Source organism: Pezoporus wallicus, unplaced genomic scaffold, assembly GCF_028554395.1.
Source record: "Pezoporus wallicus isolate ANWC-B61680 ecotype Strahan unplaced genomic scaffold, APGP_CSIRO_Pwel_v1 contig_2012, whole genome shotgun sequence".
In the NCBI taxonomy this organism is placed as follows: domain Eukaryota; kingdom Metazoa; phylum Chordata; class Aves; order Psittaciformes; family Psittacidae; genus Pezoporus; species Pezoporus wallicus.
This window is the reverse complement of record NW_026639840.1, coordinates 2,959,564-2,987,099: the sequence shown is the minus strand read 5'-3', so window position 1 is coordinate 2,987,099 and position 27,536 is coordinate 2,959,564. Positions and strand designations below refer to the sequence as shown.

Here is a 27,536-nt window from a genome sequence, read left to right as displayed (position 1 = left end):
TTAAATTATGAATGACTTTTTTGTTTAAGAGAGCTAAAATCAAAGAGCCACAGCAGATTTCCAGGTGATTTTGACAAGTGTGATCCTATGGCACAGAATAGGTAAGATGGTCTAAGCGCAAGGATTTGCAGCATGTGGAGAAATGGGGAAAATGCATCAGTTATGTGTCTGAATTTCTTCCAGTGGTCACAGTGCTTCCTCATTTCATATAAACTATTTCATCATGTTTGAAAAGGGCACTGAAGGTCTTAAATGGAGATTGCAAGGGAGGAGAAAAGTTGATTTTCTAATGGGTATTTCCTAGTCTTTTGCTCTACTCAGACCCCTTCTTAAACTGTAATTTCTTTTTATAGTGAACGTTCCTAACTGCAATCTAGGCAGAGAAAATTGCTTCAAATTATATTTGGTACCTAGAATATAATCTGCCGAAATGTCTTGGAATTTTTCAGTTGTGTTTAAAGTATCCAAGTTTAAATCTCCTTGAACAGTCTCTCAGATTCAATTTTCTAGCAAGATTTTTATACCTCTTGCATTTGCATTCCTGATCTTTTTAAAAAATTTAATGAGGTTCAGATCATTTTATTTGGATTTCTTTTTTTTTAATTTTTATTTCCCCTTCAGAGGATCATCTCTGTGCTTATCTTTTGCAGTGTCCTGGTCTATACCTGAGCAAGCAACTGTGGGTCTGAGTCTGATTGTGCAGCCATGTCATTAGACCTGACTGCAGTAGACGGTGCAGGCAGCATGCACCAATTGCCCCAAGGTGATGCAAAAAGAGCCACCAAAGTTCCCCCAGTGTAGAAGCGAACAATTTTTTCCATATATCTTAGGTGTCACAGACGTATATATGTACATACAAACACACTAGGGACACACTAGAGATACTAGCAGCAACCCCAAAGCTGTGTGTTGCTATGTCACTTCGTTTGCTCTTACTCCAGCTCTGGAGACATGGGCTGTTCCTCAAACCCATCACTGACCAGAAGTTAGTCTGGGCAGACAGATCCCCTTTGGATGCAACACCTAGGGGCCACAGAAGGAAGAGGTGTGCCTCCTTACACACACAGACGCAACTCTCCTCTGTGAGAGTCAGTGCCCTCAGAAAAAGCTCTGCACAGAGTCAGAGGCTGACCCCTTCCAAAGCCCTTCATCTCTTTGTCATTTAACTATGGAAAACCAAAGAAAATGTAACATGATGGCAGTTTAAGAATAAATTCACAGCCTCATCTAAAATATGGATCTGCATTTAGAGAAGGCATTGGTTTCTAAGTGAGAAACTACAAGGTATGCCAAAATATTCAGCAGGTTGAAATCAATTTGTACTTTTGCAATGTAAGTAAAAAAAAGCCATCCTTAGATCACCTCCTACACAGGCAATAGAGCTCATCAAAGCCTGGGGCAGACAAATCCTGAAGCAGCAGAGAAGTGGCAAGGAAAGACATTAGGATACTATGTGCCAGGAAGAATGAATTTCAAGTTTAGATTTCAAGAATCATCCACACTTTTTAGGGTGGATACTGACCAGCCTGAACAATTGAAAACCAGAGCACTCACTGGAAAAAAGGGAACTGCATATAAACCCAGAGAAGCTAATAAGAAATTATGAGTATGAACTATACCATGACACGCAAACACTAATATAAAATCACTTAAAACTGTAGGCAGCAGCTTAGTTTCATACCACCAGGTGTTTTGCTGTAGCAAAAAGACAGAGTAAAGGGCTAACAGATTAGACAGGAATCTAAGTCCTAAGAATGCCCTAGTGTAGGGCAATTTTGGTGCTGGTCTTTGGGTTCTGCATCCCACAGTCTACACTCACTTCCAATAGTGTGGTTAACTGAGGAGAGACACATTTTTTTGCTGTTATACACTTCTGAAACAACCCGGAACCCCTGCCCCTCACTGCAGCAGTGCTGTGCATTTTCATATCCTTTTCCAAGTATGGCTGCAACAGGAGAAAAGGAATCAGAACACATCCCTGCACATGTGCCACTGCAAAGCCCAGCAGCTCAATGTTAGCCCTCCTTAGCCAGCATTTTCAGCTAAGGCCTTGGATTTCCTACTGAAGAGTTAAAATATGGGCATTAAATTCCTTCTTGTAAATAAAGGGAAGTATCAGGTAGGGATGCAGGCTACGTAACTGAGGTCAATATACCTTAAACTTCATTGGCAAGATCTCTGCAAGCTTACTGCCAGAGCTAAAGCTAGTCAGACAGCAGCAAGTTATGTAGCTACCCAAAATTCACCTCTAGTGTGTTGTTTGTACACTGACTTCATTAATTAAAAAGACAGCCCTACCTCTAAGTGGGATGCAATGCTTGGAATTAAAGCAGGAATGTCTCTGATGACACCTATTTACAACAAGGAAAATCAGTATCATTATGAACAGCTCAAGAAAGAAATATTAAATAAAATAAAATTGAAAATATGTTTTCCTGTCAGAAAAATTACATCCTGATTTCATCTAGCATTCTCACAACAAACTGACATCCTTCCCCAACCCTAAACTTCTTGTATTCTTTCATATGAAGTATAAAATAAACATCAACAATTTTTAAGAAAAACAAACACAATAATTCCTAGGATTATACTTAGAAAATGCAATCAACATCCTGCAAATTTATACTTCTTTATTGCTTAATAATGTCATACCCTGTATAGCAAGTATTGTTTCTTCTTGAAAGTCCATTATCTCCTATCAGGAGCAAGATAACTTTATAAGTAGTTTTAAATGCAGTTTTGTTCTTTGGGAGATGAACTACTCTGAATTTGTGGGCTTTACATGTTTTAAAGCAAGCAGGCCTTGCTTAAATATGAAAACTTTCACCTTGTTGTGGTTCCAAGTTAATTAATCAGTCAGGCTTCTAAGCCAAAACTGTACTTTCAATGATGTTTCAGACTAAGGTTTTTTGAAAGTGAACATTGAAAGAGAGCTTGATTTTTCTGGAAGTAAAGATTAAATGTAACAACTGGCTTCCTAGATGCTTGCCTGCAAGTGCCTTTGCCTCTACAGCTGAATAGAAAGTATTTGCTCCAACTGCTGCTTGCAGATGCTTTCTTTGTGGTTTCACAGCTTGGTCATAAGCAAACCTTTTTGTTTTTTATTTTTACAGCTGTTTAATCGGGACAGTCCCTACTCTGGTGTTTATTTGTGATGTTTGTTTACACAGAAGGCTTCTAGGTTTGCAAAGGCAGGGCTATGCTGGCTGGAGGGGCCAGGTAGAATGTTTGTGCAGCTGGTCACCAGGTAACCCTCCCAAACACTGCTGGAGAGCACTGGAATCAAGTGTGAGGATCAGAAATGGTGCTCTCCCTGGGACTATTTGCATCACAGCACAAGCTCTGATATTTGCTCATTTTTTTTATATGAGGTAGAATAATAATTCTACTTTGAAAGCATAAAAACTGTGAAGCTGCAATTAACTCTCTTCAATAACTACATTTTAAGCAGAAGAAAATTAACTGCTTTATTGCTGAGTGTGACTGGGGAAACCCACGATGGCTTATTGATAAAATCTCAGTATATGGTTGGTCCCATGCAGCCAGAAATCCCAAGTCAGATGCCAAATATCAAGAGGCTTAAAAGAGAAAAATAAAAAAACTACATTCATTCTCCAATAATGTTTGAAACTCTTGCTATTTTTTTAGATTGTTGAGATTTTCAGGTAGTCACATGCTTTTAGGAGCTGCAAACTAAAAAGAATCTCACCCTGATCCCCTCCAAGTAAGTTGGAAAGTAGCCAAGCAATGGGTTTATTTGAAGCCACAGAGAACAAATGGAAATAATATTTCCTTTTGCACCTTAGAACAGCCAAGATATATCAAGACAGTACAATGCACATGATCAGGCCTGTATTTTAACTTTCATATGATTTGGCATTTCATTGTTCTTGACATGTTTACATTTTGTACTTCATCTGTAGTATTTCCAGTCATTTCTCTCTGAAATCTGAATTGTCACAATCACACTGCAATTGCGCATTAAGGGAAAGACAGCCATCTGCATATGGAAAACTGGATTAGAACAATCTTATATGAATACAGAACATAGTTGTGTGCATGTGTGCACTCCCCCAAGGCAATGAAACAGCAGAAAGACCCTGTCCTTAAGGAATATGTCAGTCACACCCCTCATCCTGAATAACCTGGATGGTGCATGCTATTGGGTCTGAATTTCTATTTTCTTTTACCTGGGTCAATCATTGTGAGCATTTATCTCTTCTATAGTCACCTTCTGTGCTTTCATCCAGATATAACTTCAAATAACGGTTTCCACCAGGGATTATATCCTTTCTCCTTTTCAATGCAGAGAAAGAAGTTAAACAAGACAAAAAGGGTTCTGAGCAAATCAATGAAGCTGAGGTTAGTGGATTTTAAAAACAACCCCCCCTGTAGTACTGATATTAGTGGGCAATGGTAACTTACTAATTTGTTTCCATTCCCATAGTAACTATTCTAGGTACCATGGTAACAAACCTAAACAAACCTAAATATTATCTTTCCTTTTGGTCCCAAAATTTTCACATTTAATGTGGTCCTAATAAATAGCTACAGTAACAGTTCCCCTGCTATTGTTCACAAACACATGCCACAGTAAATAGGTTCTCAGCATGCCTACCAGAATATGCAAGCAGTCGCAATGCTTAATAAATAATATGTGATTATACTACATAACTGATTTTATTTAACAATATAGGTACATGTAACAGTAAGAAGACATATGTCAATGAAACAGCATTTTAAGTAAGACAGGTTTGGTGAACTTACTGGCATGACTTATCAGTGTTTGACAGTCTGGAAAACTAAAGCTATTTTCCACGTTCATAATACCTGTCATAAGCATATTATGTGATTAACTTATGATTGTAAGGGAAATAGCTGCCTTTAAAAGTTATTACTCTAGTGGAAATTCATCTCAGAACTTGTGTAGGCACTTGGCTCTTTCCTTCTTGATCTGTTTCACAATGTTATATACTTTATTATTTACCCACAGTTCAATTTTTTTTGGTAGTTTGATCATACTAAATCTTCATTTTCAAATACGAATATACCTTGATTCTATCTGTCAATTGAGCTTTCCAATATATGCATCCTAAAGGCTTTGCCAGCAGCCAGTGCCTCTGCCTCAGAAGCCTCCCTTTACCACGCAGTGACCAGCTGAAGACTTTCCACCCTCCTGTGACCAAGCCTTAGGCTGCTCTTAGCAGCCAAACTGTCTCCAAACAATGCCTCACTCTGGGGGTGCTGTATTGCCCTTCTTGAAGGACTGCCACCTTCAGCTAGTTGTCAGCACATTCTGGATGCAGCACATCTCACATGTATGTTTTGCATAGGATTCTGACCAGATGACTTCTTAAATAAAGAGGAAGACACCCCCAAACAGAGATTCTTTAGAAAAGCAGTTGGGATGCAATAGTTGTCTCTATCCCTTAGAAATCCAGTGAGTCTAACTGTTCAAAAAGACAGGAGTACACCCTGTTCTATGATGCTCCTGGAACACCTCCGCCATAAAATACTAAAATTGGTCTCCAGAGCTGGAAGGCTTTTGCTTTTTTATCATGTTCCAGCCTGCCATTACATAGGCTTGCTCAGTATTATAAGGCAAGCACAGACTTTAGGGCACCACCTTGTTGGTAGGTGACATCTTCCCATACAAATCTTTTTTTCCAAGGTAAGAGGATGTCTATTCTTTGATTTGATATCAGAGGCAACCATCAACTTAACACCTTGAGTTTTTTACCTCTGGCCCTTAGTAGTCCATTACAGAGGTAAAACCAGAGAATTAAGAACTGAATATTCCTAGTGGAGTGGTGGATCTGATTAAAACACATGCTGAGGCCTCATAGGCTCAGATAGATTTATACCCACTAAGGAAAATAGTTCCTAACCTGCACAAAGAGAAAGGGAGGAAAAGGCTAGCTAAAGTATGTAAGTGCAGGCTCAGTATGCAATGTTTCCAACAGGATAGCTAAAGCTACACAGACACACCAGCCCTTAACCCTAGGCTTGTTTGGGTTGGAGGTCTAATGCAAAAGCTGTTTTCAGCAATAGTCATCTGCTCCTTGGCTATGGACATGACCACAGCTTTGCATGACCTCATTTCATCTGGAAAACATTTTTTGTTCTAGACAAAACCAGTTTGCCTAGAAATGACAGATATTCTGCTTTAGATTTATATACTTTCTGCAATGTCTGGCTTACCATTTATCAACAAAGCTACCCAGGATTGCTGAACTTGTTGCCTGTTTTGCTTGAGTCAGTTAAAAGCTATAAATAATGAATTTACAGTGAAGAAAACTATTATTTTTGCATAATGTTAGGAAAAACTATGATAGTCAATAGTTGGTGATGGACACAGATACAACAAGAGGCAATGAGCACAAACTGAAACACATGGATTTCCATGTGAATCAAAAACCCCACAACCTGAGAATCGAATAAGTTGTTTAGAGAGGTTGCAGAGTCTTCATCCTTGGAGATACTCAAAACCTGACTGGGCACAGTCATTGGCAATCTGCTATATCTTGTTGACATTAAGGGCAACAAGAAAAACTTCTATAGGTACACTGGGGATAAAAAGAAGACAAGGGAAAATGTGGGCACCCCGCTGGGAAGAAATGTGAGACCTGGTTACATGGGACATGGAGAAGGCCGAGATGCCCAATGACTTTTTTACCTTTTTTGCGTTAACCAGCAACAGCTCCAGCCAGACCACCCAAGTCACAGAAGGCAAAGGAGCTGAGACAGTGAAGAACTGCCTGCTAAAGGAGAAAATCAGGTTTGAGATCATCTAAGAAACCTGAAGGTGCACAAATCCAGGGGACCCAACAAGATACGTCCATGGGTCCTGAGGGAATTGGTGGATGACATTGCCAAGCCATTATCCCTCATGTTTGAGAAGTTGTGGCAGTTCAGTGAAGTTCTTGCTGACTGGAAAAGTGAAAACATAGCCCACCATGTTTAAAAAGGGAAACAAGGAAGACACGGGGAACTACAGGCTGGTCAAGCTCACCTTGGTGCCTGTCAGGGTCATGGAACAGACCCTCCAGGAAACTAAGCTAAAGTAAATGGACAATAAAGGGTTGATTGGCGACAGCCAGTATGGCTTTATTAAGGGGAAATTGTGCTTGAAAAATTTTGTGGCCTTCTATGATGGAGCCACAGAGTTGGTGGATAACGGAGGAGCAGCTGACATCATCTGCCTAGACTTGTGCAAGGTATTTGACACTGTCCTACATGACATCCTTGTCTCTCAACTGGAAAGGCACAGATTTGATGGATGGACCACCCAGTGGATAAGGAATTGGCGAGATGGTTACACTCAGAGAGCTGTGATCAATGGTTTGATGTCCAAATGGAGACCAGTAACAAGTGGTGTAGGGACAGTGTTGGGACCTATCCTCTTCAACATCTTTGTCATTGACAAGGACAGTGGGATTGAATGAGCTCTCGGCAAGTTTGCCAGTGACACCAAGCTGTGTGGTGTGACTGACACTCTGCAGGGAAGGGATGTCATATACAGGGACCTGGACAGGCTCGAGAGGTGGGCCCATAAGCACCTCATGAAGTTCAACAAGGACAACTGCAAGGTCCTGCACATGGTGTTGGGACAATACCAAACTACAGGCTGGGCAGAGAATGGATTGAGAGCAGCCCTGAGGAGAAGGGCTTTAGTGCTGATTGGCAAGAAGCTTAACATGAGCTGGGAGTGTGCACTCACAGCCCAGAAAGCCAGCTGTATCCTGGGCTGCATCAAAAGGAGTGTGACCAGCAGGTCGATGTAGGTGATCCTGCCCCTCTACTCTGCTCTCGTGAGACCCCGCCTGCAGTACTGCATTCAGCTCTGGGTCCCCCAACACAAAGGTGTGGAGCTGCTAGAGGAGGGCCACGAAGGTGGTCAGAGGGCTGGAGCACCTGCTCTGCGAAGAGAAGCTGAGGGAGTTGTGCTTATTTAGCCTAGAGAAGAAAAGGCTCAGGGGAGACCTTAGAGCAGCTTCCAGTGCCTAAAGGGGCCTTACAAGAAATCTGGAGAGGGGCTATTATAAGGGTCTGTAGTGACAGTGCAAGGAGAAATGGCTTTAAACTGAAAGAGGGTAGATACAGATTAGATATTATGAAGAAATTCTTCACTATGAGGGTGGTGAGGCTCTGGCACAGGTTGCCCAGGGAAGCTGTAGCTGACCCATCCCTTGCAGTATTCAAGGCCAGGTTCGATGGTGCTTTAAGGAACCTGGTTTAGTGGAAGGTGTCCCTGTCCATGGCAGTGGGGTTGGAACTGGATGATCTTTAAGGTCCTTCCAACCCAAACCACTTTATGATTCTATGACCCTACTTGAACAGGGGGAGTAGGACCAATGATCTCAAAATGTCTCTGCTGACCTCAATTCTGTGATTCCTGTTCCTATGCTAGATACTGTGCAAAGGTAAACCAGGGAAGGAGTGCTCAACCCTCAGAGAGACCAAATTCAAATCCAGCCAAAATTCCTGTTGTTGAGTCACAATGTAGCTCTTCTGAATCCTATTCTCAATTTATTGATAGAAAAACCAAAATCCACTAGTACTTCCAAGGCAGATATTTACACAGAAGAGCATACAAGTGTCTCAAGACAATTATTTTTCTTTCAAAAGGTTCTTAACTCCCTCCCCCTCTCCCCTTCCCCCCCAAGACAGGTATCGTCACCTAAAGATATCTGGTCTTTGCAAATATTTTCAGACTTAGAACCAGAAATTATGTCTGGAATGGCAAAATTTCTCAACAGTGGATTTCATCCCACAGGGATACAACTGGAGGCTTTATCTGTTATTCTTTGAAGCCTGAAGCTCAGTTACTGCAGTGACATAGCTTCCCAAATTGTGTATTTGGGAAACTTTCCCTTAGTTTGCCAGCTTTCGTGTTTGTTACCATTTGTCTTTGTTGCCCTTTGTCAGCTAACACCTCAAGAAAATTTTGACATCCAAAAAGAACATAAAGTTTAGCTTTTTCTCAAATCCTAGTTAATAGGGGTGGAGATAAAATCCTAGTCAGACCAACAGACAGTTGATGTTGAATCCATATACACATTTGCATCATTCATAACCCTTTTTTCCTTCGATAGCTGTCTCCAGATATTTGGTAGAAAGCACATGGATTTGGTTTGTCGTTACTGAAAACAAGTCCTGTTTTTCTATATTCTAGACTACATATACATGCCCAAAAGAGTGCTTTAGGGGGCACAAAGACAGGAACTGAAGTATTTGTTTAAAAAACCACTTTAAAGTAAACCAGAAAATCTGACATACATGTGCAGAAGTTTGTTTCTGAGTTTATCTTCCAGGCTCTTAAAGAGCAGAACTATTGTTATGAATGTGTTTAAGCATCATTATCTACAGTTTGAAGGAAAGCTGAATGTCTTTAATGGAGTGGAACACTACAAAGAATTAACAGTATTTGATTTTTTTCTTTTAAATTAGAAGCAATCCAAATTTTACACAACTTAGCCATTAAGAATTCATTTTATTAGACTTTAATGTACTTCCACATCAGTTAAGTGCAGTTTATTCTGGCAATTTTACTGGGACTAAGTTGCTACTAAAACTATGAAACTAAAAATCTGACCTGAAAATCTTCCTGACAACTGTTGCTAGCAGACAGCAGTAACTACAACAGCTACTGTTTAATTTAGCAAATACCTGACCAAATTCAAATTGTTTTCAGGCAGCTAGATGTGGAAGGTCCAATTCTGCTCAGCCTGAAAGCATATGATGGATAGAAAACAGCTACACAGTTCTAAAGCATTATAGCTTGAAAACTTTACTATCAATAATCCTGTAACTTCCGGACAATGCCTCAGATCCTCTTATTTTTTGTAATAGCCTGGTGGATATACTAGAACCAGCTTTGAGCAATGTACACCACCATTTACTGCCTTTGTACTATCTTTTGATCTTTTGCAGCTCTATTAGCCATTCATATTCTTACGTAAACTGTGTGATAGCTGTCAAATCATTAACCATCCTAGAAGAAGATAAATGTGAAACTGAGATGAAGTTCACAAACTGTACTTCATAAAATGCATTAAAGAATTAAGGTATTTTGAAAAAAGAATAATATGAGAGTAATTAAACTGAGAAATTCTAGGAATAGAAAATTTGAGACCAATATTGTAGTCTTCTACATTTCTCTCAGGCACCACAACAAGAATTCCTAGGGCAGAAATTTTCTCCAAACAGGAAAATTTTAAGATGGTATTTCAAGATATACACTTTTGCTCTTGAAATCTGTAGCTTCAGCATTTTTCTTTTCAGTCTCCCTGTTACTAAAGTTCCACTAAGGATGGCAGCTTTTCATGTGTACTGTCATTAGCCATGGATTTTCATCCATTATCAGGAAATCTTAACCCTTGAAGAAGCAAACCTGGACCCTGGAGGAAGAGAGAATGACCTGAGCTCCAGTGGAAGGAGCTGTCTAATGTCTTGTGGCACTGGGGGTTCTGCTTTTACTCTCCTCCATTCTGCAGTCTCTCTTATTACCTAGCTTCTTTCGGTTGCTAGAGCAGGAATGATTAATATTGATAAAAATCAGTCATTAGTGATTCATCTGTTTACCTGCCCCTTATGGCATCATTGTAATATGATCTTTGAAAGGTTTTGGTGAGGGTTTGCTAAAAAACAAGATGCAATGCATTGTTTTGTTTGGTGGTTTGTATTTAATGTACAGATATTACCATGAGAACTTTTCTCTTTATATCCACCATACTACTGAGAACTGAAAGAACTGTACTCTCTCCTATCCAGAACTAGATGTAAAAAAAGAACTCTGTTAGCAAGAATAGGATGCACTGAAGCACGTTTTTGCTGACAAGGTACAAGGTATTACAGTCTGACTCCTCATAGAAACACATTTCCACAGCAAATACACAAACTGCATACAATGGCAGTGATAAAGCATTTCATGCTCTTGTCTCCTGCCTTCCCGTTTAAACCAGCAGCCAAAAGAAAAGATGAAGCACCTGGATATTGTCATAGCCTGGAAAAGGTTGACCATAAGAGGCAGAGGTCCACTTTAATAAACTGAGTCAAAGGCTGCATTGGAAATTTTTGCCGTTGTCAAGTTTGTACTTCTTAATAGTTAGGGGATTTGGGTTATACTGGTAAGTATTTATTCCTGGTGATTACTGCTTTTGTTCTAATTGGTGCTGCTGGAGAGGAGAGGGCAAAAAGCGTCCGCTATGTGAGGGCTAGTTCATTGCAGGAAGCATGATGACAGGCATAGAATGAGAGCAAGCTCTGCCTTAAAGATCTAACCAGACAGGTCTGGGAATGAGAACGTTGAAGCACAGAGAAAGACAGCAATTTGCCTAAGGTGAACCAAACATACAGCCTTGCAAACAGTGAGTAAGAAAATGGACAATGTAAGTCCTGATAGCAGTTCTCTGCTGTTCATCCAGCAGTCACAGGTCTACATTTACATGCCTGTTACTTGAATGGAGGCAGAGGAAAAAGTAATTTTCATAATTATGAGGCAAACTCTCCCGCTCAGATAGCTGCCTCCTCGCATTCTGGCACAGTACCCCACTTATCACATCAATAAATACAAAAAAACTGGAACAGTAGATGTAGCCGAACATATGGATATATACTGGAAAATTTCAGCTTTGCTTTTTGTTGTTTTTTTTTTTTTTTACATTGTTACAACAATCCACATCCCTGATGGGCTTTGGTTGCAGCTTTCGCTAGTTATATTATTTGAGACATTTTGTCATACAGTGAATCAGATCCTCAACTGATTTAAAGGACTGCAGCTGCACTGGTAGTAGAGATTTGCCTGTTTTGCCTGTTCTTACCAATTGTTCGCCATCTTCCCCCAAATGAAAATGCAAACTGCCATACCCTAAAATACATTTTTTAAAAGCAAAGGGATATGCTTTTAGTAGATCTTTCCAATTTTTTGCACTCTAAAAAGCGCAAAGAAAGAGTGCTGGCTAACAAAGAAGAAAAAAACCCTGTGACTTCCATACATTCTCTAGATGTATCTTCCCATAGAAATAAAACTTCAAGACTATTACCACTTTCAAATCTATTAAATATATCCAAGAAAGCAACAACCATGGAAGACTGGTAGATGACTGCTCTATACAGGATAAGAGAAACTGGAATAGGGAAGGCTGCCTCACAGTTATCCTCCAGACCAATTGTGGATTGTCACCTAGGGACAACAGTAAAAATATTATTTTTCTTCCTAATATCAGTTCTATTTGGCCTGAAAATGGTCATAAGTTTTGTCATGTCAAAAGACTTATAAAGCTGATGAATAAATCCAGCTAGAAGGATATTAGTTTTGAAAGGCTCCAGTTTTCTGCAGCAATTGGTGTTTAAGGCACTGGATTTGCTTTTTCAAATATTGTGGCATGAGATAAAAGCAGATTACTTTCCTCAAGCAGCTACACGTTTTCTCAGTCTTTTTGCATAGATGACTATATAAATTCTTTAGCTATAAGAACCTAATAGTCAAATTCTTTCTGGCAACATTAACACAGGTTAAATTTCAGCTGTCACTGCCGTGTTCCTGGTGCCTGGAGATGCATCTTTATAGACCCACTGATTTTCTGTAGCCTTAAAACTTCTGGGAGGGGAGGAGGAAGGCAGCCTAACAGAGGTTAATTTCTGCTTTGGCATGTAGCTTAGACTTCATATATCAGATATTTCATGACTTGTTTTCCAAGCACCTGGCACCAGAGTTGCTGCTGCTGCCTATATGTTTGTGCAGAGGTTCTTTAGACACGAGTGGCTGCTTTGTAGCTGGCAAAGTTGCAGGAGGTGGCACGTGAATCTTGCAGAGGGAACACAACTCTCACCCACTCACAGCCCAAGCCTTGCCTGGGATCACCTTTGGCATGGACACAGGCTCAATGTGTGTGTTCTCACACCGGGAGCACAAAAACAGCTTAGAGAGGTGCAGCAGCTTTTCCAGCCTTGACGCAAGTGCTACAGTTCGCTCATGCATGCTGCTGCTGCTGCCCACTAGCTCACAGAGGAAGTTCTTAGCCCTCACCTTCAGCAGGTGAAGGAGCAGCCCCCACAGCAGCCTGGGCTCCCCACCCGATGGGGGCTGTGAGAGCCAGGGAATAGATGCCTTTTCTTAGTCATGGGGGCCTTATAACTTGGGAGGCGGAGGCAGGGGCAGCTGCACCTGCTGCTCCAGTTTATACTTCATTAGTATAAACCATTGTCAGATGTTTGGGATGAATCCTTCCACCTCTGCTGGCTCTGGCACTTTCTAGATACAAACAGAAACTTGCAAATTATTTGGGTGACTAGTCTAATTTTTTTCCCTTTCCTTTCGATTTTGTCAATCCCAGTGTTCACAGCTCTTCTCAGCCACAACAAATAAATTACCAATAGCCCATGGTAGTAATCTATACCTTTTCCCCATCATTTCTCTTTCTCAAAGGAAACCATTAAAACAAAGCCTTACTACTATATCTAAGCTGAGAAAATGTTTTCCTCCATTCTTTCCTCTGATGTTCTTCCACTCTTATCCCCCCCTGAGAAAGACTATATTTAATGAGATCATTGTTTTATTAATAGTGATTTTGCTGATTTTTCCACCATTAAATACAGATGATTTTGAACAGTGCAGTGTTCAATTACCTGATTGTGAAACTCTAATGTTAATAGGATTATTCATGCAAGCACTCTCCATGTTATGCAACAATTGCATAATCACTGCCTGAATATTGCCTTAAGTTCCAGCTCCAGTTTCTCCAAATCTCATCCTCCCACCCTGTTACAAGTTTTCATGCTGTATGTTCCTATGGTAAAAATTCTCTCCAATAAGTACAGAAGATGAAACATTTAAATTTGGATTCTCCCAGCTTTCTAATGTATTTCTTAGCACTAGAGCTCTAGAGACTGCTTGTTGGGATTTTGGGGATTTTCTCATTTGGTTGTGTGGTTGGTTTTATTTGGCTTTTTTGTTGTTTGCTGAAAGGAACAGAAATGGCAAAGACAAAACAGTTTCCCCTAGTTTTGTTTTACAGCAAACACAAATGTAAGTGCAGCTGTTCACAATGGATTCATAGACTTTGCTATTCTGAAATGGAGAAAGGAAAACAAGGTTATCATTGCTGCTTTTTCTTTCCTCTTCACATTCAGACTTTCCTCTTATCCACTGCTCTAATCATTTTACTGCTGTTCTAATAATTACATTGTTTCTATGTGGCCAAAAGGTGAATAAAAATGCTCAGCTTTTCGAAGGTGTATTACTCTGTAGGGACCAAGACTCACCATCCGTACTAGAAACAGTAGTAAAATAGGAAACCATCTGGCCTATTTACCTGCTCATGGAGAAGCAACAGTCCCCATGCCAGCTGGAGCTGTGTTTGCCAACATTTTGGAAGTCCCCAAAGCTGAAATTAATGACCAGATGTTAGTGGAAGCTCAGCATCACCACCTCCACTTCACATACCCTATACCTTTTTGCCCCAGCTTCAGTTGCCTTTGGGTGCAAGGAGCATGGGAAAAAATGGCCTTAAATATGCTTTGAGCCCCATTTCAAGGCTTCTTAAAACAAGCTATTTAGCACAGTGGTAGGGAAGGAATGGAATGTGTCCATGAAACAATGCCTGTGACAGTAAATCCAATCTAAACCTCATAAATACACTCGCTACTTTGAGAGCTGCACAGATGATCAGAATTCAAATGCTGTATATTCTCAGCATCAAATGCTCTGTCTATACTAACTCTTTTTCTGTACAGTATCAGTTGCATCAGGAGTCTAGGCTCTTCTGTTTCTTCATACTTTTATGTCTGGCTTTTTCTTCTTTTTTTCTCTTGTTATCTGTAAACAGAACTAGGAAAATATAGAGCATTTCAGTGTATGCGGTTACGATATACTGGCTCAGTGACACAGATTCCTTCAAGAGACAATATTATCAAATACATTACAGCACTTTGCGAATGCACTTGGCGTGCAGTACAAGCTCTTGAGAACTTAAAGTGGGGCTTTGATGTACCTGATGCTGGAGCCAAAAATCTTCTAATCTTTGGGAAACAGGATGGTAATTGGTGTTTGATCTATAAGAAAGTTGCAACTGCCACCTATACAATTATGGGGAATCATGGCATGGACAGAAATGGAAGCTGCATGGTATTGCTTCCCCCCCAGGTAATCCTCTTCTGCCACCTGACATCCAGGTAAAGGCTGAGGAAAACTACACTATTAATTTGTACTGCAGACATTAACAGGGAATACAGATTTATATTACAGATATTTCCCATAGTATTTTCTACAAACCATAGACTTCAAATATCCAGTAATTTTAATTCGGTCTCTTTGCAGATTTTTCCCCCCCTTATATCCTTGATAGAATTAAGATAAAATACATCCACTTCTCTCCCCTACATGGAACCAGTTGTTTCATCCTAGTAGGTAGGCTACCAGACTTTTCAGGCAGTTTTCTCTTGTCAAATCTATTCTGGCTGTTCCAAGTCATTGTCTTCTCCTAGATGGAACTGAATATGGAAAATACAAAATGGTATACTGGTGGCAGATTACAGCCCACACAGATTCCTGAGGAGTATACATAATTATTACAATGACAAGAGTAAAGACGACAAATACAAGCTATGAAATTACAAATATAGGACTCCTAGAGTCCATTACCTTCCCCCGGCACACTCAAATCCCAGGAAATTGTCAGTATGCATGCCTTTTTTGTACATGTAGAATAATACAGATCATATATTTCCTATAGCAACCACTGTTAGTTAGGCTAATACATTCCCAATCTCAGAAATTCCATCCTAATACAAACCAGACTGTATCAGTAAATGCCAACAGAAACCCCACCTTCTCTCTATTTTGATTATTTCCAAATGTGACCAGTTTATCTGAAGGTACATGGGGCATCTCTGCATCTCCCCATTTGGTAGTGCTTATGCAAAAAAAGCACGAAATGTTGACAGCTACATTATTTTAATAGGGAAAATGCATTTGTAACTCCAAAGCAGCTTGTCTGTGTTTAAGTCTTGACTTTACTCTTTTTCTCAATGCTTACAGCTTCCTTTGTTCAGGCATACTTCTTGTTCAATTAAGAGTGAGATATTTCAGAAGCTGGCAAGTAACTCAGCAAATTGGAAAGCATTCCATGTATCAAGTCATATTCCCCTTTTTTCTTCATAACTGACCTGGTACATTCTTAAAAATATTAAAGCTGGTGGTTGTGCTTACCTAAGGACTGACCTAAAGCTCTTTACTGTAAGGGGGAAGAATTCTATCAGCAGGCATTGTACTAAGCCCCTTCTGCTCAAGTGGTGATTTCTGTTTGTCACAGGCTTTAAACATACTCTGTGTCTGTTAAAGTTACAGATCTTCTAACATAGGACTGTGTGCAAAACCTTAAGCTGCCTAAACCAGAGGTGCCATGTGGAAGGCAGGTCTATAACAGAATAGGTGAATGGCTTTTCCCTCATCTTCTGACCCCCTACTCCAGAAGAAAAAAAAAAATGCTGTTCCCCATAAAGAGATATAAGGTTTTATTCTTTGCATGTTGAGTCTCTTAAAGGTATTTTCCTCTCTTACTGGTTTTATGTGTCCTGGAACTATTCCTCCCTATACTCAGTCAAAGGGGCTCTGTTCTAAAGAGAGTTCAGTTTTGGAAAAAAAATTACATGCTGAGCTGGAAAAGTGGAGGAGGACAGCAGGAAAAAAAATCATGGTTATAGCTATAAGGGGAACTAGTCAAAAAGTAGTTTCCAGTTCCCAGGAAATATGCCTGTTCTAGAGTGGTTTGGACAGATTTTGAGTTGACAGCAAGACATTCTCAAAAACAGTGTTTCCATAGAAAATAAGTTTTCAAGACCCTGCAGCTGCACTGACTGAGTCATTATCTCTAAGGTTTGCAATTCTCAAAACTGATGGATTCTAGACGGACCTGCTGGGATGTCAACCCTGCAGTCAGAGGTACTGTATAACTATTTCCATGTTTTCAAGTCTTCACCCATGCTCTGAAGTGAGAAGCTGTGCAGCGGTGGAGCCAGGGCTCTGAGTAGGTGTTCCAGCTGCTAGATGCTGTGCCACAGTGCTGAGCCTGCTGGGGCTGCTTCCCTCTCAGGACAAAACTTGGAGTTCCTACCATGGCAACCTGACAGACAAACATTGCAGGCCTTCACCTGGCTTAGGAGCAATCTGCCCAGACCCCAAAAACTTAACTTTTGGGGCATTATCGTCACACAGCCAGTTTTCAAAAAAACTTTATTTCAAGACTGCTGGTTCTGGAGTAGCCTGGATGGAATGTCCCTGCCTTCTGTGGTCCTAGCTTCAACATTTGTTATGTATAAGAAAACTCTTTTTGCCTGAAATAGCTCTAGCTTTATTTCTTGCCTTCCTCCAGGAACCAGGTATAAATAAGCTAAAGGTTTGCCCATCATTCCTGTCAGCTGATGGATCACAAACAAAACACACATGCATCTAACTTAAGATCTATTCCATCAGTTCTAGTACAATTGTTTTGCCTATTGTGTATGTATTGTACTGCATTTATATGTAATTTATTTCAGTTCATGGAATGAATTCATGAGACATATAGTGCTCCCAAGATTTAATTAAGACCCGATCAGATATCAGGTTGCGCCTTCCACCAAAATATAACTACTGATCAGCAAACTAATTTATGAATATTAATGCCTCTTTCTACCAAAACGCATAAAAATCCTTCTTTCTAACAGGACTACTGAAACCCAGTTAATAAATATGCCACTAGATCCTATCTCCACTTCACACATACAAGTATATGACAGTACTCTTGTGTATTAGTAGTAAAGCCATTAAGGCAGGGCATAGGAAACTTTATACATGAATGTATTGCTTTACCAGGAACAGATGAGAAAATGGAGTCAGAAGGAAAGTTTTTAGTAATAAGAAAATACTTAGAGGAAAAAGATTTCATGTGGAATGTTTAATTATTTCTTCTGAGAAAAGTTCTAGTCCTGTGCAAAACATGTGGTATGCATTGTAAATAACAATAAATTGTTAATTGTATTCAGAAGTGTAGAACATTTTTCAGTTTTTCAAAATTTAATCTCTGGTGCTTGTTCCTTATTTCCAGTTCACACCAAAAAAACATTATGAATTTTACAGTGGGTGAAACCCTAAGTTTTGTCTCATTATGATATTCCATTCCTAGAATAAATTCAAATATAAAATTTCTATAGGCTATAAAGGCTTTAATGAAGCTACTGTAGTGTTAGTATGTTTGTTTCACATACATGTACACTGAGATTATTCTCTAGAAAATACAGATGAAAAATACTGATAGATACTATGTGGCTACTAGCTCCATTTGTCACTCAAAAAGCCTGAGATTTTTCCCAAGATTCTTAGTTTGTTTTAAAAATAAATGTTTTTATTCTTTTAAAAGTCAAAAGAAGACAGAAGTAAAATACACCTCACCTCCTCTTGATTCATTTTCAAATACCTTCTGTTCATTATTATTTCTTTTGTCAGAATTGCATAAAACAAAATCCATATTATTTACACAGATACTTCTCTTAGTCTCTGCAACTGAGAGGAAACCACAGAGAAGGTACGTGAAATACCCCAGCACAGACTGCATTCCCCACCCATAAGCAGTTTACAAGCTGCTTTAACACCACTGATTGAAAGACTTCAAACTACTGCCTGCCTCCCAACAGTATACAGATGAGGATTTGTTTATAGCAATGGATATCTCAGATAAAATTCAATTATTTTTTTTTTTTTAAGAACACAAGAGACTCTGATCCACAGTCTTTGCAAAGATGAATTTAATTGGCAGCTATTCTGCCAAAGATAAGCACTCGTAGTTTTACACTTGAATTAATAATGTTGAATAGATACATTACTATTCCCTTGTTATCACTGATCTGAAACCTCTAGGAGGGATATAATAGTTCCTGCTCTGCCTTTCTATCAAACTAGCCAAACTGTCAACACCTGGTGCAAGTTAATGATCTGACAAAAATTTCCAGTGTAGACAGTTATCCACAGAAAAATGGATTAAAACTCAGCTTTGTCATAGAGACCATCATGCACTCCTCAGTTTCTATCTAATCTGAATATTAAAAGTTCTAATATGCTTCAATTTGAGGCACACTGTAGACTTATATCCAATATACAACATTTGTCCTGGCACCTGAAAGCTTTGGCTCATTCTGATACGTGTACTATATTAGAAGATGGCCAGTCTGGACAACAAAGATCTGTTAATTTCTTTAAGTAAATAAATAGAAAATAGAAAAAATAGTAGGTTGACTTTGGAGCAATGGAGCCATGATATACTGTCTTCTACAGAAGAGTAGTGAACCTGGTAAATGCTTGGTCACTAAGAGGATGGACATTAAAAATTGAACCAAAAGAGACAAAATGAAATAAAAAAAGCTTTTACTTTTAATGGAATACCCTTTTGCCAATTATATAACAAAGGTCAGCATGTAATGGGATAAAACCATAGATACATAGGAAAGAATAAAATTTTAACACCAGAATAACAGTTACATACTTCAATTTAACAAAATTGAATGAATGCTTAGTCTAATTCTGACCTTCTTAGGGTGTTGCCACTATTGACTTCAACCCACAGCTTGTAAAACTTTTTTTGCCTTTATGCACACCTGGTTTTGTGCTGTGTGTATATACATAGCCAGAGTTTGCAGTGACATACTGCAGGTTCTGCTATAGTGTTAGGCATTGATTATGGAACTGCACTGGGATTCCCATTTTCTGTGCTGCAGGTTATTCAGAACAGATTTTTCTGTTGTGCATGCCAGGCATTTTCTTTTATTCCTGCAGTGATTGATATTCAACTCAGTTATCTGTTTTGATGGCAAAACCTGGGAAGTCTCTTTCCAAAAAGAGAAAAAAATCTGGATATCCTCCAGGAAATACATTATCCTCTTTGCTGTTCATCAGGATCTTATTTCTTACCAGCATTGTTACAAGTCATTGCTGTATTGTTGCGTTTATCTGAAAGAAGTGTCTAAAACCTTTCTGTTTATATATCACAGGAAAGATCTGGTTGAGGTTTGGGGTTTTGGTGTTTTTTTTTCTGTTTTTGAAGCGAGAATGAATTGGATTGAGGTTGCAATGTTTTCTATACATTGTCATTTACATTTTCTTGACCCTAAAAAAAAAACAACCGTGTGTTCCTAGTTTAGATCCCTTCAAAGAGTGAAAGAGGAACCCCATTAAGTTTACAAAGCTTAGCCTCCTTGCTTTAAAGAACTGTGGAATAGTTTCTTGGGATTTGTTACAAGTACCTCACAAAGATGCGTTAATTATCTGATCTAAGTTTACATTTGTTTTATCTTCATTTTGTGCAGACTGTAGCATATTCTTTTCCTGCTGCCTCCTTAGAAATGGTTATTAGAACAGCAATTGATGTTCAAACAAATTCAAGTCAACTTCATGCTGGACAAGTGCCTCAAGAGCATAGCACTGTCCAGTACACTCCATCCAAAGGAAAAACTAGCCCAGTGACAAAGAAGGAGAAAGAATATAACTCATCCAATGTTGGAGTTATTGCTAAGATATGTCTGCAATAATTGCCCAAGGAGAGAATTTTCTGCCAAGTACAAATCTTGTGGATTTTTGTTTTATGAGTTTGTTTAAAGGGGTACTGGGCTTAATGGAAATTTACAGAGATCGTACTTGTACTCCCAGTGTCCAGACATTACAGTACCACAGAAAGAAAGTGGCCATGTCAGCAGGTTTTCGGGTATTAAGCTACCTCTGAGAAAAATTATTGCATTGCAGGACACTAGAGACAGCTGTGAATGTTTTCCTTCATATGAGGTAAGGACAACTGAGGAAAATGGATGAGATTTTTCTTCATTCCTGTCAAAGTCCCTACACAAAGAAAACATTTCATTTTTGAACAGGGTATGAAGCAACCTGTCTAAAATAAACAAGGCTGGCTTAAAAAAATATCAGGTATGAGATAGCAAGGACTGATGCTAACAACTATAAGAAATGATTGCATAGAGAGGGGTAAGGAACATTTGAAATGACAGGACAAGATAAATATAGCTGTGTGTTACCAACTTCCACTGACTCACAGAATATCAAATCTAAATGTAATGTTTTTTTTCTGCTGCAGTTGGTCTAAAACAAGCCCTTCTATGACCAAATATTTAGAGGAAAGGACTGGGAAAAGGCATAATTCTTCTCATGAATAACTTGCTTGTTTTTTAGTGTTGGAGATCTCAATTAGAATTCCTGCCTTATGAATGAGATAATTGTTTTAACTTTCATGACCAACAAACCCAGCCTCTGCCTAAAGATTCCGAAGGCAAGGAACCCTTATTTCAGGGTTAATGGAAAATACACACAGAAATAAGTTCCCCTCACACATGAGGAGGACAGCAGATTTACACGTGGGCCTTCTGGGGATACTTGGTGCAATGCTGCATATATGCACCCTGCCATGAAACCAGTGCTTTTGTTATAGCTGGACTTCCCATTCTGACAAGGAAGTACATTTTCAGCAAGGTGCACATCCAAATGCTAACAGCTATGACCTGGGCTTTTGCAGCTCGAAAACAGCCCTCGGGCGCAAACCCTACTTTTGGGGTAGTGAATCACTTAACCTAAGAGCTCACTAGTAGTGCAGTGAAATGCATGTTCTATCTGTCTACACCACATCCACACGTAAAGAGCTTATGGAGAGAAGCAAGCTTTATCATTATCTATAGATGCTCTATTGTCTTGTAACAATTGTGTTGTCTATTTTATGGACCATACCAGAATCTCCATGAAGACGAACTAAAGCTTCAGCTCAAAATGAGCTTCTAGGTGGATGTTCCAAAATGCTTGAAATTCCAGGTTTAGGCATGGATATCAGAAAACTGATAAAGTGACTAAATTGAGGTTTGTAAGTACTTACACAGGTAAAAGGCTCTCTGATGCAACACACAAAAGCAGGATAAAATCCCCGGCAAACTATCCCTGGGGCAGAGTCTCATTTGCGGTGAAATATTACACATTTCCTACAAAGGTGACAAAAATGAAGGCACTGAAAGAGGTGTAATGAGAAGACTCTTCTAACAAACACCACCAGCTGCAGACTAACAACTCCTCAATGGAAAGGAATGCTACAATTTAAGGCTTTTTTTTCTAAATAGTAATTTAAGAAATAGCTAAATCCTAATTTATTCCAAACTTGAGGGTGACTGGCTTTGTACTAGGGTTGCTCTGGATCTGTGGAGCCTGTGAACAAGTGTTTTGAAACAGCACTATAATCAGGGGGGACAGCTCACATCTGGGGAAGAAGTGACAAGCAATCTGCAGAGAATAAGTTATTCCATGAGCACCAGAGCCAACTACATCTGGTTTCCACTGGACTTATATCTTCTTGTTGGTTGACTTTTAACTGAATATGTGTGAGCTCACCCTAATTAAACATCCAGTAGGTATTAGAGAAAAATCTTCTTTAGCTCCTTGTTTGAAAACAGATAATTCACATACAAAAAAAAAAAAGAAGCCTTAGTGGAGGAGGAGACACTCTAATGATTGAAACAGCAAAAACTCCAAAAGAGGCTTCTTTTTTTTCTAAGCAGTTAGGTATTCACAAAGTGCTATGCCATGTAGATTTTTCACTTTAGTAACAATTTAAGTGATACTTATTTTTCCACTCCCTCCAGTGAAAATAGGGTATTTGCTTTCCAGGAGAGCTTTTTCATTACTTATTAAGAATTTAATATGATTAAGAACTTTATTCACAAACATGTCTGGCTCAAAAAGGAAAGACTGGTAAAGATACTTACATAAACCTCATTTCCTTAGGAAATCAGGATTCAAATAATTCAGATATGGAGAGAGATGAAATAACCTGAGGGAATGGGTACATTTGGAATTCACAGTGGTTTCCCTGTTGATTAGTGAATCTTATTTCAACATTCCTCACAGTGGAAGAGCCAGTGTCCTGGGAAAACCCATATATTATTTCTGTGATTACCACACCACCATCTACTCCTTAAGGAGCCTGTAATCCCGGTGAACAATGGAAGGAGGAAATAAACCAGGCAATTCTGACAGTGTTGCAGTTATGATACAGATTTCTGTGCATGTTCAGGACATGTAGTTTAATCTCTGAGCTCAGATTTCCAGATCTCCATGCTAATGCTTTAAGCACAGAACAGCTTTTTTTTTTTTTCCTCCTGGACACGCTCAGAGGTACGTGAACTCTTCCATGTGAGTAATCTCAGCAGGGAAAGGTGATACATCTGTGCTGTGGAACATGGTATCTGACAGACTGCCAGCAAACTCAGCACTGGGGATTCTGGATGTCATTTATAAAAAGGAATTTAAGCTGCTTGACAGAGTTCCAGATTTTTCTTACTGTGGACTGCAACAAGATAGAGACTAAGCAAAGACACTGCTATGTAGAAATCAGGAATGGCGGGTAAAAGATAAAAACAGAGTCACTCTTTGAATGCTCAAAACAGTGCACAGTCCACTACATTGATAATGACATTGAAAAAGCATTGGTAAGAAAATTTTTCTATATTCACTTTTTAATTTAAGGAACTATTAATAGAATAAATTTAAGGTTTTATTATGGGAATTTTCAGAAAGCATCAATGTGCTTTTTTTTTTGTTTGGTTTTTTTTTTGCATGACAACTCCTGAGATCTATTTTAGAGAATGACTCAACTTTGTGATCAAGTGATAGTGTGCTTTCTAAATGTTGCCATTCTCTTAAAGTAAAAGCTTTCTTGAGTATAGATTCCATGCCACTTAACATTTCCACTAAACTTGGTTCTTTCTTTTTCCCTGGGTCACAAGTGGTTTTGTTTCTTTTAAAAAGAGTACAACTGATAAATCTGCTATGAAACTATAAAGTCTACTAGAAAGTTTTCCATCGCTTTCAAAGAGATGCCTATCAGGCCCTGTTTGACTACAAGGCAAAATGTACTTTGCTATTTACACAAAAGAATATAAAGTTACTAACCAGCAGAAAAGAATGGAAAACAATTTTCCTCTCCTGCCTTTTATACACTCAGAGATGCGTAAAAAGGAGAGGAATAAGGAAGGTGTTATTTCATTCTGAATGGAAAAAAGCAGAATTAACTCAGGGTGGCTTCACTAATTATCTGCTGCAAAAGGAGTGGAAATTATATAGCCCTAGGAGCTTTCCAAGGCACAAGGCCTAGAAGAAAAAAATTAGAGTTCATTAGCCAGCCCCGTAAGCTGGAACTAACAATCAGTTAGCTGGGACTCTAAATTTAATGCTAATTACTTATTTTGTTGCTTTTGTATTTTATCACTTAAATGGCATATGCTTAACCTGTTTTAAAGTAAACATCTCCTAAAAATTTTATCTTGTGGCTTAAATTGCTCCTAAATGAACTATCCCTGCACAGTACATCCCAAATTCGTCAGGCAGCTGGAGGGGGAGTAAAATCCCCCCTTCCAATCCTCTGCAGCCTGATAGATACAAGGTATAAGGAAGAGAAAAAGGCAACTCAGTATCTCTGTTCAAAGCTTCACCAGCAGTTTTAGAAATTACAAACAGTACCCGACATTAGGTTGGAACTGCTTGTTGGGTAATGGGGGGGAAACTTACCAAGAATTACAAACACAATCCAAATGGCATGAAAACACCCGTGCAGTGCCCTCATCTTTACCCATGATAGTATAACCTGCTTCCCAGGGTATGAAGCAAGTGCAAAAGCAGTCCTCTTTTCCAGTATTGCTGTTGTGATTACAAGCAAGAAAGTAAGTATTACAAAATAGTATCAATTAGATAGACCGCATGCAGGAATTTAAAAATGATAGCTTTCATAGCATAAGGAGCAAGGAATATTCAAGGAAGTCACACTTCCTCCTAGCCCTGTTTCAGGGTACTTTCACTTCTTCTCCCATGAGAAATGGCTTCACTACTTACTATGGTTTTATGCAGAATGAACCAAATGAAAATAAATAAATAAATAAATATATATATGAAGGATAATAGATATTCAAATGCTATCTTCTGGCCCTTAAATCTGTTACTTTGTAATGGGGAAGACTGAAATCAGACAGTTGGCCCTACTAGGACCACCAGTGGAGACTGCAGAGCAGAAATGAAGAAAGTCCTTTATCTGCTTTTTCCATTTCTGAAGCTGCACTGGCCATCTTCCATCACATTAGTAACAGGAAAAAGGGACGTCATGTTGCACTTCCTCCACCCTTCTATTCCCAATCTTCAGGGAGGATGCTCTGCTACTGGGAATTCACAAATCAGTTTTAGAAACCTGCCATCCCAAAGAGCTTAACCCCACAATTTTCTATTTTCACCTCATTTGTGTCTGGAAAAGGAGGACGATTCAGATACCCTCTATATCTAGAGATGTTTTCCATGCAGTGTGTCAAAAATTCTCTAGGGTCCCAATCCTCCTTGACACAAATAACTTCCATAGGTACAGAAGGAAGTTGATGCACATTTTCTGTCTGTTCTACACAATCCTTGCAACAGCTGCTGTTTTTCAGTGGAAACAAAAAGCTATTAGGTGTCTCTTAGTAAAATAGGGAAATCCCAGAGACAATCTTTAACAAGATACATTAGACAGTTAATCATGCTCTCTGAAAGCTATATAGGTAAATATATGCAGAACAACAGGCTGAACATTTGATCCTCACTCTGTGCATCTGCTTTTACACATTTTAGGGAAAACTTTTGAAAAAAAAAACCAACCAATAAACCCAACTATGTGAGTCAGCCTTGAATCCCTTCTACCTTCCTAGGGCAGTACCCTGATTTCGAATCTGTTTTTACTCAGCTTTTGAGGATCCTAAAGAAATTACAATATTATAGTGCCACTGCACAATATGGAGTCAACACTGTGGCACCTTGTCCAGCCATGAGGATAACTAGTGGCAAGTTATTTGTAAACTTGGTGAACTCAGTTAAATGCTCTAACACAAGCTCTTTCTTTGCAGTCACACTTAGGACATGTTATTTCTAGTAGTGATGTGTTCTGAGACAAAGTTTTACATGAAGACATAAGTTTTTTGGCCCCACCTGAAACAGCTGGATGCCCTTGATAAATAAGGTCTTCCTACTCCTGATTCAGGACAAGTGCCACCTACTGACAACAAGAACTGGCTTTATTGGCTTTGCTTTGTCAAGAATTCTAACCGATGCTGCTGCTGTTTCAGGCAGCTTTGCTTCAAGTCCAGATGGTGGAAATAGACCTTAAAAAAAAGAAGCTGCACTTTAAAAAAATCTGGAATGGTACATGCCAGATTTTCATTAAAACCCACCTGCCCATGGTGTTACTGACTGATGAAGAATTCCCTAGCACCACCAATCAACAGTCACTTTCCCAACCTTTTCTGCAAATAAAAAATAAGCAAATTAGACAAAAAACCTCACCCTTTATGAACAGTTAAGTATGAAATTCAAAAGGTGAATTAGAAACAAGAAATCAAACAAAAGAGACAAAAATCAGTGGAAATAAGTCTAAACCTGGACAAAGACAACAAACCTATATATATATATATAGGAAACTGAGTATTGGAGGATGAATAAAGATACCACTGCAGTGTAAAAAGTCAGTTGCATGGCTTCATCAAAAAGTCTTCTGGAAAAGATTTACTATAAATTACACCTCTTCTCTATACACAAGCTTCAGAAATGAAGTATAGGATTTCAAGAGACATTTTCTCTTTCTTTTTTTTTTGTCAGGTCTAGAGTCATTAAACAGAGATTAGCTGGATAAATAGAGGAAGTGATTTTTAAACTGTTTGCAAACTTAATGTGAAGAGCCCAGCCTTGCAAATTATCACGTCTAATCAGAGATGCACGCTTCACTGCTCCAGTAATTGTACTAGTATTAGTCAAATTCTTGTTGTCTCCTCATTAACCATGAAAAGGAGACTCAAGATGTACTTCATTAGAGTATCCTGAATATAAATTGTTAGTGTAAGGGGGAAGAGATGTGTGACGTACTGTATATAGAAAGGGAAATATTAAGAACATAAAACATATTGAATCATTCGGGTGGTACACTGAATATATGACTTTCACAACCAAACCTCTCTTCTCTCTTTTCATTTTTACTGTCTCCATTCCCTCTTTTATTTGCAGTGAGACTACAGTACTTGAAAACATACTTTATAACCAATGCCATTAAAAAACAAAGAAAGAAATGTGGTGTATTTTGCAGCCGTTCCTATTTCCACAGCCAGAATGCTATGGCTTAATCAGGAACTGCGTCTTTAGTAGAGACATTAGGTAAATCATTGCCTACTGGATAACAAGTAGAGGTGATCTAACTCACATTAAATGTTGATCAAATCAAAAGGTTTGTTCCTTTGATCATCAAAGGAATGAAATACACACTCCTGCCTTTCTTTATTCGGCAATGCTCTTAAGTTCATGCCTCTAAATCAAGAGAATTTAAATACATGCCTAACATATGAAGCATGTGCTTAAGGGAATTGAGGTTTGAAAAAACCAGCTTGAATTGTATTTCCAAGTTCAACTGGGTCTATTACAAGGGTAGAAGTAAAAACATTTCCAAGAATTTCAGTAGAAG

General features: G+C 38.9%; 1 long non-coding RNA gene across 2 annotated transcripts; it reads right to left on the bottom strand.

Annotated features, from left to right (window-relative positions):
- Positions 1-13,149: 13,149 nt before the first annotated feature.
- On the bottom strand, positions 13,150-26,334 carry LOC130602953 (uncharacterized). 2 transcript variants are annotated; one of them, XR_008973022.1, is made up of 3 exons: positions 26,260-26,334; positions 14,316-14,387; positions 13,150-13,255 (listed from the first exon to the last, which is right to left on the bottom strand). It is a non-coding gene; the product is annotated as an uncharacterized LOC130602953 (long non-coding RNA). The 2 variants fall into 2 exon arrangements; XR_008973023.1 differs by lacking the exon at positions 13,150-13,255 and adding an exon at positions 13,545-14,071.
- Between the last annotated feature and the right edge of the window lie 1,202 nt (positions 26,335-27,536).